The following is a 15,895-nucleotide window of genomic DNA, read 5'->3' on the forward strand; positions in this document are numbered from 1 at the left end:
AATGCAACTGTGTCGAGGTCTATTGGCGAAGAAAATGATTCTCTCTTTCTCTCCAAAGAAGAAAGGAATGATGGGTTTGCACGTGATAGAAAATGATTCTCGGAGTAATTCTCAGAATAATCCTTATAAATGATCTCTTAGGTGAATGAGTTTCTAGAGCTATATTTGACTTACGCTGTTGATGTCCACTTAGATCCTCATAGCGTGTTACCAATCACCACTATACTAGTCTCTGAAGTACATGCTATTGATCTGTTCTGAATGCACTCGAAGCGTCAGCGATGAGATGTATCTAATTAATTGCTCTTAGTATTCTAGATAATTGTGTTGGTCTGTCGAAGCAAGACGTACTAACGTAATAACGTAGCGCTAATAACTAAAGAAAATTGGTAATTGAAGGTAATAAATGTTCTACGTACTAATCTTCTTTATTTTGCTAGAGAGAACGAGAGAAACGCGATGTTGATTAATATTATCACGAGAATTGTCAACTTTATTAAACGTAGAAGATATTAATGTACATCTCTCACGTGTGTGTATGTATGTACGTTGTTTGCGACAGGACAATTGCGCTTTGCACTCGTGAAACTGCATTCAACTTGTTAGACAAAGGACGATTCCGTTTCGATGCATTAAACACCAGGGGAGGATCATGAAAATTGCAGGGTAGCTTGTCCACCGAACCTTAAGGACGGATCTAAGTGTCATGTAGTTAATCGATGCCACAACCGAGCTAGTATACACCGAGCGAGGACTCGCGATTGCAATTCGCAACTCTGTTTGTCGTTTGGTCGCTTCCCGATTGCGTCACTTGACGGTACAACTTTACGAACTGGTTGAACATTTGCGGAAACGGACCGAATCTCTTGAGCGAGAAAGATATAATTCCGCTTTCTGACTTCCATGCCCAATTTGCCGAGTTGTCAACCCCAAAGTTCCGCGCAATATATTGAATCTGAGTTTTGTTCTGCAGCACTTGTATTTAAGTTTAAATCAACTTATTGCGTCTAGGGAGGATTATATGCTTATGGTTCATATTTGCCCATCCTTATTTTATTTTATAATATTGAGCTTTGTTTATTTTTATTGTTTAATTTTCTTTAGTTGTAAATTATAGTAAAAAAAAGCGATATATTCACGTGCCGAGAAAATTATCTTGAATAAATTTTAAGAATGTATGTATCAAGAGAGATATTATAATTATAAATATAAAATATATTTTATATTAAATATATATTATATAATTTTAAAATAATTATATTGGTCATAATTATAATAAATTAAAATGAATTATTATATTAAATACATAATTTAAATATCTTTTAAATATTATGTTCGGCAGCAATAAAAATATATTTTAACTATTTATACATATACGATTCTAAAAAAATACTAAGATTTAATTAAGATTTAAAACAGTTCAGGATTTTAATTTTGGTTTTCTTTTACGATCAATATTATCACAAATTTTTTCTTTTGAGAACACCAACAATAAGAAAAGATAGACCTCACAGCGGAATATAGAATCGATACTACAATAATTCATCAGGAAAATGACTCGTTTGCGTATGCTCATTGTAACGTAGCTATTTCAAACTATTTGAGAGGTCTCTTAAAAATTTCCATCGAGCAGGGGAACAAGTGAAATTTATCAACGATTAAGTAAATAGCATACTTATTTATGTAGATTAGCAAACGTGAAAATATTTGTTACGAATATATATATTTCAAATTATTTTTGGCAACAATTATTTTTGGCATTTACAACAGAAGTTGGAACTGAATTTACTTGCCAATGAGTCTATTGGAACTTGGTAATATCTCTTGAGCGAAAATAATTTCAAATTCTGTCTTTCTCACTTACACCCCCCCCCCCCACACACACACACATACACACGCGCGCGCGCGTTAATGCCTGCGTATTATACTGAACTTGCACGTATTACACATACTCGATAAGTTTGTTTCTAACAACGTCACTTTAGTGGTGTAATTATATGTACAAAGAAGTATTTAGTCATCGTATTATAATTATGTTTCTCTACATTCTCTGAACCATTTAATGTGAAATATTAACATAATGTTACTGGGAAGTTTATTACGTTATATTTTCTTGATTATTTAAAAACAGGATGAACTACATTTTTATAATTCCTACAATTATGATCTACCTACAATGATTAGAGAATATTATAGTCTAACTCTATAAAGCTTGATTGAGTTTATTATCTAAAACAGTATTATACGTCAAAGTGGCAATATTCCATGAAGTTTATAAATTAATTATAATTAATGTATACATATGTCAGCGTATCTAAAACCACATTTAGAATAATCTCATATGTTCTCATGAATTAGTTAAAAATATCAGCGAACGTGTATATATATATAAAACGATCGCATTATTGGCTTTAATCGGTTTATAATATTATAGAAAATTTTTAGTTACAATTATTAGCACTACTAATACATTTGTCACTCCTGTATTTTTATATGTTATTTAAGATTACAAATAAAAATAATTTTTACGTGCAATTATTATTTTTAGAATAAATACTCGCTTCAATTTTACACAAAAAATTCGAAAAAAAAGAAACGTATCCTTTCTTTAAACTTATAAGCTCTCGAAATTGTTAGCCGATATTTTTTTTTTATAACATTGACAGTTATTAATTTTTTTATCATAGATATTGTTGAGAGGTAGACAATATTGACCTGACCCTTGATAAGTTGACGCGTTTATTGTCGATAAGGGACAAACGCGTACACGAAAATTGGAGCGAACCAAAATTGTTCTGTCAAACACTACAGAGCCAAGCACCGTTTCTCGCTCAGGCAGAAATAGAATTTTTTGTCACGTTCCTCCATTATCGTTTCGCCCTCTATTTTCCTTCAAGATAAAGTTAGCCCTTTGCTACTAAGCTCAAGTGGACTTTTTCTATAATCTCACACATTTTTGCGTACAGCCATTGTACTCTCAATAATTGTTTTGTTTTTGTCTTTCTTCATTGATATGAATATTCTGTATATTTTACTTGCAACGTGATATATCGAAAATTTGTTTCCAAAAAATTTCAAGCTTAATTGGAAAATTTATTTTAATACATTGCAACGTGTATTGACAGTATTAAAAAAAAAAAAACATATTTAAACTTGTTTTATAAAAAAAGTATATTACGTGTGTGAACAACTATAGCGTAGATATAACTCTATTAAGAATAGTAGAGTTACAAACTGCTTCCAACTTATTCTGTAAAGTAAGATTAAAAGTTTAAATGATCTTTTTTTCTCTAAAACAAGATTTTTGTTCATTTACCTCATTTCCTAACCATCGTCTCAATTAGTCCGTTCAAAACTTTAATTATCGAAAATGTAAGTATTCCGTTGTATGTCCCAAGTAGCAACGACTGAAAAGAAACGCGGCAAAGTACGTGTCATAATAATTCTTATAAAATTATGAGACTCTACCTGTGTAACTTTAAAGTTTCACAATGGCAATATGTTATTTCCGTAAGATGATAAATTTTTCAAACTTTAGTTAACTTATAACCGAGATATATCTTCGCAGTCGACTCGGACTTTCAGCAAGACGTTCACATTACATGTTCTCGTAGTATGGTTTTGCATTCTCATACAAGCTTTTGTACGAAACAATAGTGAAGCTTGTGACACTTTTACCAAACAGTATGGAAAGCAAGCGACTTTTTTTTTCATAAGAAATAAATGATATCTGTCATTTTTCATAGGAACATAAATAATATCTGTCATTTTTCAAAACTTACCTACAATTTTTTCAAAAATTACATATGATATATTGCAGTCGATATTTTAACGTATCATATTAAGTCTATTGACGGACATTTTTTATATTGATATGAAATTTATTTCTTGATGAGAAACGCGCGTTTTTTATCCATCTAGATTATAAAGAAATTATATCTTTGATTAAAAAGAAATCTTATATATATTTGCTCCAAATTTTATTCCGTCAAACATGGACTTTCTCTTATAAATAAGAGAAAGTAAACGTCCATGTTTGACGGAATAAAATTTGGAGCAAATATATATAAGATTTCTTTTTAATCAAAGATATAATTTCTTTATAATCTAGATGGATAAAAAACGCGCGTTTCTCATCATTTTAAGTCACCATTTTTTACAAATAATATTTATTTTCATCCACCCTGACTCTTGTTCGTAGCATGTTATTATTTTATGATTAGTTTGAATTTCCACTGCAATGTGTGTACAAGCTATGCGCAACATTATTTCCTGCATAATTTATTTAAAGTCTGTTGCACACACTCTATATATGCGGAAGTTACGGCGAATGAACGATGAATTAGGCAACAGATATCGCTTAGATTTGACTTTAAATTTATGCTAGCAGCGATTATTATGCATCTAAGTAATAAAATTATAAGATAACATGTATGGTATTATTATGTTATATTCAAGAATGTGAATACGTTGCCGTTGATATAGCATCAGGAGTATTGAAAAAAATTGAATAAAAAATGTTTCCGGAATATGCCAAATTATGTTACTTTACTGTTGCAAGATTATATGTTGTAATATCGCAGAATTCCTCTATGTAAAAAAGTAGATAAAGCAGATGTATCGTATAAAAAATGTAGAAAGATAAAAGACTACTTTTTAAATAATATTATAATACTACCTTTAATTTATTACCGTTTTCAATGTGAATTAATAAGAATATGTTATTTTATAATGTAGGTAAAAGCAGAGAGATAATATTAACATATGCAGTTTAGTATTTTTTGTTATATAATAAAGTTAAGTTGTACTGTCAATTTATGGAATTTATTTTGTCTAAATATTATAAAAGTTTTAAAATATATCTTTAGAAGTTTTAATTGCTACGAAGTGTTAGTATTTAATAACGATTAATATTTGCGATGAAAGTTTCTTCGTCTCATTTAAATTCGTGACGTTTTACCAATTTTCTAGGTGCATTATAACAAATCAACGATTACATTATCTTAGTGGCTACATTAGTTTGCGGAAAAAAAAGATCTCGATTCAAGCGGATTCAAGCGCGCGGTGCCTGCCTCTCATGAATTATGATCGGAACAAATGAGATTCACGCGCGATAAATGCAAAGTGCCGATATCCCGCGGAACTCGAGGGAAGTTACGTATATATGGCGATAACAAAGTTACGTCTTGTTAAGATGCTACAGTGTTGGAGGCGCGATTGATGTGTTCTTAACGAAAACGAGCGGAAGGTAGTTTTAAGGAAAGTTTAAATAAGTTCAAAAGACGATGTGCGTAGACGAAGTTACGTTGGATTGAAGAAAATACGGTATTATACGCGTACAACGTTAACCGCATCTTCTACCATCCCATCCCTAAGCGAGGAAGGTCTGATTAAATTATTAAATAGATCACATATGCATAACACTACGTTGGCATGAAGCACAGAGATACGCAATTCTCTCAGTGTATTTATATACTTGCCGCGTATTTTAAGCATCTCAGAGAAATTGCTCTTACAAAGATGCTCAGTGAAGTTTTTTAAACGTTATATAAAATACGCCCGTCAGCAATCAATATCCGATATTATTGCAGCAAAGGTTGCATTGATATCGTTGTCAAGTGTGAAAAGGTTAAAGGAACACGTGTTGTACTTCGGAGGAAAGTTTCTAGCTGATTGTGAGAAAAAAAAAAGTTTATTTGTTTCCCTTAGCAAAATTGGCATTATAAAAGTGCACTTTATCGCTGCAATGTAAATGATAGCATAATATAGACGTAGGAAATGTGTATTTCTGATTAATGCTATTTTGATTCATTTTCAAATGTAATTCAAAAATCACATCTCGTGGCAACAAAATATTTAATTTTAAAAGATAGCAAATTAAAAATATTAAAAAAAAATTTTTTTTAACATATAAAATTCTTGAAATTAAAACTAATGAGATAGTCTTATAAAAAATGACACTTTGAGATTATTCTTAAAGTTTGAAAGTTTTTATAAAGATAAATGAGAATATATGTTTTTCTCATTTGAATAAAAAGAGAAGACAAATTCTCCAATAACTACACTAATTTATATAAAAATCAGTCAATTTGCGATATTAGCGTTTCTATATCTAAAAAATGCATTCTAATATATACATAAACAATTAATTTATTTATATGATTTATTGTATGCAAATAAAAACATACATAATTTGAAAAATCAATCTATACGAAACAAAGCATTATTATTCTCAATTATTTTTGAAAAATCTCTGCAAATGTTATCAGAGTAATATTATTGTACATATAAATGATTACAGAAGAGAAATCTTGTGCGTGACGTCAACTTACGAGGTAGGTGCGTTAGAATTCGAACAAGGAAAGTATTTCAGATTAATTAAAGTTATATCACCGTGCAATATCGCTATTTTATGGCGGCCATCTGTCTTTTGCTTAGGGTCAAACAAAAACGTCTAATCTATTTCTTCTATTAGCGTGGCGTATTCCACGTTAATGAATGCCATCTATTTGGGTTGAAACTTAAGATGACACCATTTAGCTTTTCTTGATTCAAATCCACGATCTCGTCCACGGGGCCGCGTTAGCGGCTGGTTAGCGAAATAGCTTTTTTTGCAATATTAGTAAATAATTCATACGTGAAGACGTTGCCGTTCACAGAACTTTATCATCGTTCTATCTATCAACGTGCCGCGAAAGCAAGATACACGAGGGAAAAGCAATATCCCTTCATCCCTCGTCTATGCATTACGTTCGGGGTAAACGCAATTTTCTTTGGTCGAGGTCGACAGTGCTGTAATCCACAACACGCACAGTAGCGTGCATACACACGCACATCAACATAAACACACGCTTTGTCGAAGTCTTCCAATTATAAAGAGAAAATATAGAGAGAGATATATAACGTAAACTTATTAAATTGCGCGTGTAAATATATAATTACCATGGTAACAATATATAAATACTAATTTTCTATTTAGTGCAATTATATATATTTAATTACATAATCTAACAGCATGATTGATATCATTTAGTAACGACATGGCTACATGATGACTATATGTCTGCTGTCATACATCTTGCTCTTCTTTATCTATAAACTATATAATAGATACACATTGTGTGTGCAAATTCATCTAATTATAATTTATTTGTATAGCGTATAACTAGCCTAATTTTAATCTACACACGTAGCTAGCTGCTTACATTAATCCAGCTTTGACATATTTGCTAGGACTCATGTAAATTCCCTGTAGCAAAGTTGCTTATACGTGCATGTATTATCTCATCTCTCAACGGGCATTGCCCCAAGGTATAATAAAATATATATATATATATATATATATATATATATACATCTCTCTCTCCCGTCTTCGTCTTTCTTTCCTTTTCATATCTTCCTCAGCTATATTATGTGCAGTCACGCACATTAGGAACGTCATGCTAGAGTTACAAGTTTTTGAATACCTTTTTTTGTTTAATGACTCTGTAAAACGAAAATTTTCAGGCCGCGGTAAGAAATGGTCGCGTCGTAAACTTTTAACATTTCTCGCCGGCGCTATTTTAAAACTTCACTAAAATATCGAGCCACGAGATTTATTCGTAAGCAGGGCGATAAAAATCGAGCAAAGTGAGATTATACTACGCCTACGCGACAACCAATATCGAGAGTAACGGCTAAGAAACAAGATAAAATCATCGGAATTATTGCTCGTATAATATAAAGAATTTCTGTCAAATATTTATAAGGTTTTTTTTGGAATGATGAGGACACAGAAATATAATGTATGTAGAAGTTACGGAATTATATAAAAGTGTAGAGAAAATGCACGTAGAAAGGGACTGTCTTCAAGTCTCTTTTTACTTCTAAAAATTTTAATAAAAACAAGCTAACACATAGGTAACTATAATTACGTACGTCAGCTATATGCTGGCTTTTACTACTGCAATTTTAAACAGCACTCTTGGAAGTAACTCGACGGAAAAAAAAAATTTCCACGATATACATTAACTTATATTTTGTTAAATGTATGCTTCTGTAATAAATGATTTTCTCGTGGTAAAAATGGGTTAATTGTGAAAAATCTTACAGCCCGATCATTCATCTGGTTTGATTCCATTAGACTTATATTTTTTCGTAGTTACGTGATAAAGCCAATCGTTCATTTCTTGAATTTTTTTCATGTTGATATTTACTGCAAGAGATTGAAAATGAATGCGTTAATGGATTGTGCAACTCTCGTAATTTTCTTCGCAAGCGCAATAAAGTCTACATAGTAGCTTTCTATATAGCAAAAATGTCAAAGAAGTAGCGCCGAAAAAAGACAGTTTGAACATCTTCTATAATGATAATGGCAAAAGTTTACTTTTCTTTTGTTTCAAGTTTTTTCTTAAAAGTTTGACATATTTCAAGAACATTCTTTGGAAATGAGCAATTACATACATCTCCATGCAATGTGACCTGCACGTATTACTTTTTTCTTACTAAAATTTTAGAAATCTTTTTTTGTGCTGTTTAAATTTACAAATCTTCTTTTTTTTTAATTTATTTTAATACAAGCAGTAAATTTCAAAATTATAAAATAATGTCCAAACACATTTTACACAATCCGATGTGTACATTGTCTATAAATAACATGACACATAAGCATATTTCATCTTCGTGTTACTTTAGTTATACCCGATTAAAAAATATTTCTTCCAAATATGGGCTGTGAGTTTTTAAATAATGCAGATTGAGTGTGTTACATCGTTGTATTCACAATGACGATGATTCGAATCAAGGATATTAAAAAGATAAAATCAACTGTTATTTGCGGAAAGCCGAAGAGTAATTTTGCTTTGGCAACACAGTGTAACGGAGTCAACGCAGGATGCAGAGCGAAAAGGGAGAGAATAAAAAAACGAGATGAGCGTATCGGATGGTGGAGTTGCCTTGAATCGAGCCCTCGGATTAACGAGCGTCGTCGTTGCCTCTGCGGATGCAAAGATAATACACGCTGATCAAAGCTCCTCTCTGCTGTGCGCGCAGTTGACAGACATGAGATCGATCCGCGTGTTTTTAATCAAGCGGCACGAAAAATATACACGAGCGCCCACGACGTTCTACTTTTCGCCTCGCGCATCGCGTGAATCGTTTATTACCTTAGATCCCTCCTGGGTCACGTTAAACGCTTTAAACTTAGGCTTGATACTTTCCCGGAGACATCACGCTTGCTGTGTTTCACGCGCGACTTAAAGTTAGTTAAATATCTCGGCAGAGAAATCGTACGGGTCGTGAAAAACTTACCGATACGTAACCGGAATACAGTTTTATCGTTTTTAGCGTCTCGCGCAAACTCACGTGCAAACGTCTTATAACTCTTCCATCCCCTTTATGGGGAACAATATTCAACACAACCGTGAAACCACATCTAATGGGATAAATTCTAATTAACTCTGAGAAAGTTTCCTTGAATTTAATATGCAGTACTTATATTTTCAAGCTTACCTTCCAAGCAGTTTTTTCATGCTCTTTGATGTCACGCGAGACGAGTGCTTGGTATAATATTACTGCAATTCAATTTCTGATTTCAGTAATCAGTTATATAATAATCAGCTTGTTTTAAAATAAATTTTTCAATGTACATTCTTCTCAGAAAATCCATAATATAATTGCACAACGAAAGGCTATTCGAATATATTTGGCTAATGTTTCTTTTCATTTTATCACTTAATAAAATCTGATTTTTTTTCTCGCTGTTAAAATTTGAATCCGCTTCAGTTTGATATGAAGCGCTTTTTAACACCTAAACAGGTGTTGAGAAAACGTCATGCTGTTTTAAAGCAAAAAGTAACGGAAATACGTTGCGCTTGCTAAGACTGTGCCCGAATAAAACAGTACGAATTGTGTGGCGCACAAACAACGCGCACCACCTCTTTGTGCAACGGTTGGCAAGATAAAGTAGTGATGTGCATTTTCACTACAACGAAAATGCACGGAAGTCTGGCATTGTTGCAGCCTTGGCTTGCAACCTTGGCGAATTTTTACGCAAAAAACGCACGTATGTAGCGGACAAACGATGCGATTCTCAATAAAGATTATATACTGAATGATACCATCCAGCAGGATCATGCATTCATGTCGAACACAATGCAGATCCAATTTTACGTATACCGTAAAGTATAATAAATACAAATGATAAATCGAGTTTTCTCCGAGAATATTTATGGCATTTATATGCAGGAAATCCTACAGATATCATATCTCTGCAACTATATACTCTGCGAAAAAAAATTTGAAGTTTCAATCAATTCAGTCAATTTTTCTCTTTAAAAAAATATATAACAAACAAATCATTTTTTTCAAATTAAAAAATTTAATGTGCAAAAATGTAAATACATACAAGATTAAAGCTTTTTGAAGCATACATATGTAAACTAGGGCAGAACCCAAGATATAAAGACGAATATATTTCATGAATACTCTTTCATAAATGTAAACATACAAAAGAAACGTTATACATACGTGTTTAAGCGTGGAAATAAAATAAGAAAGGTACAATAAGTGAAAATGAATGTATATCTGAGATGAATATATATACGTTCTTTGTATCTGTTTGGAATGGAATGAATGTCGTACTGTGCTAGGGAGCGCATTTTTCTGATCTTGTAAGAGCAACATAATCAAGTTTCCTCAAGTAGTCTGAGACATTATATATATGCTTATCCCAATTTAAGCGTTTACCCTCGTTTATCTTAATAACGCGAGTAAACCCAGTATAAAAGTCATTTGCATATCAGAAAGTACGAGAAGCACAAGAAGGAAAAGTATGAGTATAAAAGTATGAGTAATGTTTGCGGTGGGCCACATTATTTTGCGTTTCCGACGTGCAATTTAGGATCGATCTGAGATAAACATGCGTTATCAGCGAATGTCGTATTTCCATCGGTGAATTTCTGTAAAAGCAATGCGCATTTTGAGGTAAGTCGATGCAAAATCTTGGCATGAAAGAGAGATTCAAAGAGACCGAATTGTGCGATCATGTGCAGTATGATGTAGTACGAGTGGCGATAACACCGACCGATAACATGCGATATTATTCCGAGCCGCGCAATATGTACGTACGCATTAGGTACGATATGTATATCTTTACGGTAAGCGAAATCTAGGATCTCACGATTACAAGTCGTAGTTGCACGTAGCGACATAACGAGGAGAATAAATCGACTCGCTCGTCGTAACCCCGTCTATTTCGCTGACATTTCACCGCAGAAAGCAATACGATCCTATAGCAAGTGTCCCTGAACGTGCCAACATTGTTGGAAGCGATGAATATTTTACGGAATTATTTGAATAAAAATGGATAAAATGAGACGTATTACAAGAAGAGAATTGGAACGTAGGACATTGGAATTGAAATGATAAAATATGACATGATAAAACGAAATGTGAAAATGATAAAAAAAAGAGGTTGGAAAATGATGTACGAGTCGACAGAATAAAATTTTTCATTTATATTGTCTCTCTCCAATCTTTTTTAACACTTTATTTTAATTGTCATCCATTTATTCCGTAATAGTAATTTTGTGATAATTAGCCAATGTTTCTAATACTTTTATTTGCATTCGTTTTACGCTTAAATGCTACATCATCCTCTTTATTATTCAAAAGATAAAGTAGTAACTTCGTTAGAAATTTATTAAAAAAATAATTTAGGAAAAAATTTCTTTTCTGTCTTTTTTTTCTCTCTTAGATTTAATATACATATACATATACATATATTCAAATATTTGTGTATTTGAAATATTTCGATTAATTTACGTCATTTCTTTTTCGATCTGTGGTATAATATTTATTTAAAATATTTTTTATTCAGTGTACATTGATCGTCAAAATGTAGAAACTTATTTAAAAAATTGAATCTTTTAAAATTAAAACAAAAAAACAATTTGTATGTGATATGCTTTTTATTACTCAAATTAATATTTATATTTGATTCAAAAAATTGGTTGATATTGAAACAATCGGCTGACGTAAATTATATTTCTATTTATTGATTTTCTGCAAGCGTTTGCTTAATTAACGGTACTGTTGGCGCCGAAAGTACCATCGAGAAACGCATAACCCTTAACTCTTCGTTAACACGCGAGGTAATTTTACTAATATTCGTGAATAGCCCTTTGAATTAATTGACGAAAGGATTCTATAGCGTTAGCGCACGATGATGGAACGGGGATGCGTAGTATTAGGGAAATGCGCACGGAAGACACGCGTAGGAAATTACTTTGATAAAAGGGAAGGGAAGGGAGAAGAGAGCAACACAGTCGTATTATATCATTCCCTTGGGATTACGTAAACAACCATGAGTCAACAGGCGTACTCGAATTAGACACACCTAACCTGCTCTTACTCCATGGCGTATCAACCGAAATTTCGGACTTCGCATGTATCACGTACGTATGCATACACGAGCAAATAAGAGCCGCGGTAAGCGCTGCCAAATTTACGGTTCTGCAATTTCGAATATCCACACATTCGTGAACGTACGTACATCGTAGTCACACGAGAGATATCAAAATGGAGATGCAGTTGTATCATATCGCCGATATCAGAAAGGAACGTTATCCAATCGTCATTCGCCGTGAAGAACTAATTATTGATTAATCCGCGTGTATGCAAAGTTCTCAGATACATTTTCAAGCAAGTTTCGGCAACGCGGAGTTTCCTAATTTACGACACAAATCTAATCTGTGAAATGCGCTTGACAAGTTATCGAAGTAGAATTAAAGTTTCGTCTCTTCCTTATTTTCCGTCAAATTATTTACTCTCGTGAAGGACAAAGAGAAAACAAAACTTTGATTCCAACTCAATCTCTTCCCAAGTTTATGTCTTAGATTAGATGTACATTGCAAGTTAGCAACTTTGCGATACGAAATCGCACACATACACATAACACCATCATACACGGTCACACATACCATAAAGTGTTCCGAAACTTCGAACTCCGACTTCGTGCACGTATGTTATTATTCAGATAGCTTGATGAAGCCCTTTATCCAATACAGTATGGCGAGAACCAAAGCAAAATTGTTTCCATTGTCGCAAAATGGAACTCGGTCTGTAATGTACGAGCTGACACGTCGCCGTCATTATCGGCACGTTGTCTGCCGTGAAGCGACGAGAATTTGGAGTAATGGGGGGCGGTTAAGTCCCATGACCCGAGCAAAACTGGTGCCACTTGTTACGCGCAATGCGATAGGAGAAATTGTTTTCTTGACTCTGCTGTCGTAGTTCACACGACTATCGCGCCACGATCGATATTGCGCGTTTATTCTCATGAAATCGCCCAAAGGTAGGTCGAAAGATCTAAAAGGAAATTCCTGTCATGCTAATTGGTGAACAATCGTTCGATCCCGGCATCGCATATTGACACTATCGAACATTCTCCAAGCGTACTCGAGCTGTTAGATAGCGATGAGAAATGTATATCTTGTGTTAATTGTAAGCCTCCTTTTTTAGAAACCTATTTCCAATGAGTTTACATCATGAAGTAAATAATTATAAGTGCATAAGTTTAGAAAAAAAGTTTTTAAAATAGCAGCATTGCTTTTTTTTCGAAGAGCTAGGAAATTTTAAACATTCGATAGAATAATTATTTGATTATATAATTTTATTATGATTATTGCGCGTTCTTTGTTATCGCGATATGCAAAATATACAAAAGGACAAGTGGTAAGACGATATAGTCTTCAATAATCATAACAAATTTCTTCTTTGAATTTGATGAATTTTTCAAATCACTGTCGCGTTATGCGCATCGATCGGTGTGTCTTACCGCTTGTCTATATATATATATATATTTTATATTATTTTATATAATTATTAAATATTTAATATACTAAATATTTAAAAAATTATAAATTTTAATTTAATACAATGTGTTTAAATTACATATCTATCGCGAAATTTATGAAATTGCTATATTTTGTCTGTCAGATAATAATAATTATATACATATATAAAGAAAAGAATATCTCTTCATTTTACAAGCTAGTAATTTTAAATAGCAAGCAAGAATAGATATATATTGTAACTCAGTGCAAAGGTTTTAAGGTACTAATTAACTCATATTTCGCCTATACAATAAAACTCATTACAACCTGCAAACAAACTTTCTTTATTGTTGTTTCCAATTGTCATTGTTAAACCCACGGAACTGCAATGCCCGGGCACCATTTTGCATCATGGCTCGTGATTTCAATAATTGTAACTACGCATGAAAACTTTATCGATAGCTAAAATAAAACATTGTTGATGTCGCAACAGAGATTTTACTATACACAAGTATATTTTAAATGTTGCAACTTATCTCATAAATGTAAATGATCAGTTTAACCAAAAATTACATTTTCCATATCGATCGTGTATACATATATATATATATATATATACATCGAGGGATTTAAAAAAACACTGTTTAATTTCAAGAGTTTACATTCAGGTAAAAATATCCTCAAGAAAAGAGTGAATTAATATTTAAACTAGTATAGTCTCTCTTTCTCTCTCTCTCTCTCTCTCTCTCTCTCTCTCTCTCTCTCTCTCTCTCTCTCTCTCTCGTTGTGTTAATTAATTTTATACGAGAGGGGTTGTAGTATTTAAATTTTTGATAATATAGAGCTTGTACATCGTCACCAACAATCGTTTGACAAAATTGTTTAATAATTAAAAATAATAATTGTCGAACTCTAATAACCAGTTCACGTTAGTTTAACAGGTGTCCAACTTACGCGCGTCGTCTCTCCCGTGAACAAGCGGGCACCTTCGAAATGGCCAAGCGCGCAAAAGGCGAAACTCTTCCACGGATAAGATTCTTCGGACAAGTTGCAAGTAAAAGGATCGTCGAAAAACTTCCGGCGAATTCGAGAAACGTCACCGAATCCACCACCCGCGTATTTTTCACTTCACTTTTCCCGAGGAATGTGAAGGTGCTCACTTGTCCACTGGTCTCTCTTGTATTCCAACTTCTTCGAGACTTTCGCCGTCGTCCCCGTCCTTCACGTATCGGATCAACGTAGCAAAACAATTGGAAAAAGATTCGACATCACTCATACATAATTCATGTACATACATACGTGAATTACAACTCGACCGGTTTCACTGGTCTCGCGATGACGATGTAAGAGCCGCGCGTAAACGTTGTGGGTGACGATCGTGACGCGTCTCGGACTGACCTGGTTTCCGGAGAGAGGGGCCCCCTTCCTAGCTGACGAACGCGCGGGAACCGAGGCTCATGTCAAAGTCAGTTGAGCGACGAGCAGCGAACCCGGCGGAGAACCGACTTTCTACGATGGGACCTCGCGATCCTCTGGGCTTCTGCCGCGCTCTGTGGCGTTCGCGCGTACCCCGAGCGACGTTCACACGGCCGTGGGAGGACAAGAGGGAGAGAGGGACGGAACGACGCCGACGCCGACGCCGACGCCAACGTCGCCGCGCACCTGCGCGTCTTGATGGCAACGCGCGTTTAGCGAAACCCGGGCCCACCTTCAACCGACCGGGACACTCCGAGCTTCTGTCCCAGCAGCCCTGCTCTGTTGCAACAACCCCGCTCTATCCTCGTTGCATCTCAACGTCTTTACGGATCCTCGGGCGACGATAAAGTCTGCGACTGCCACCTGACGATTCTCCTGGCACCGAGCCAGCATCGATTCGAGCTTGTTGCAAGTTTTGGAGAAGTGTACAATTCGGCAAAAATATAGCATGAGAATATCAAAGAATAGCGGGAAGAATAAACTGCGAGAAGCTTTTGAAATTTCTCGTTACGGTAAATGAAAATAAGAGTGAAGGAATTGTTTAAAATGTTTCGTTATTATACGAATATATTATTTAAAGCTGATATATTCAATTGTATTATCGC

General features: G+C 33.9%; 1 protein-coding gene across 3 annotated transcripts in view; it reads right to left on the reverse strand.

Moving 5' to 3' along the window:
• Positions 1 to 15,474, reverse strand: part of LOC140672765 (uncharacterized) — a 99,699-nt gene extending 84,225 nt beyond the window's left edge. Inside the window, exon 1 of one of the 3 annotated variants that reach the window (XM_072905156.1) lies at positions 15,213 to 15,474. The gene's annotated coding sequence lies outside the window, so the exon portion shown is untranslated. Of the gene's footprint in view, positions 1 to 14,768 lie in introns of all 3 variants that reach the window. The other 2 variants (XM_072905155.1, XM_072905153.1) reach the window with 2 other exon arrangements.
• Positions 15,475 to 15,895: the final 421 nt, after the last annotated feature.

The sequence above is a fragment of the Anoplolepis gracilipes genome, chromosome 13, assembly GCF_047496725.1.
Source record: "Anoplolepis gracilipes chromosome 13, ASM4749672v1, whole genome shotgun sequence".
NCBI classification, from domain to species: domain Eukaryota; kingdom Metazoa; phylum Arthropoda; class Insecta; order Hymenoptera; family Formicidae; genus Anoplolepis; species Anoplolepis gracilipes.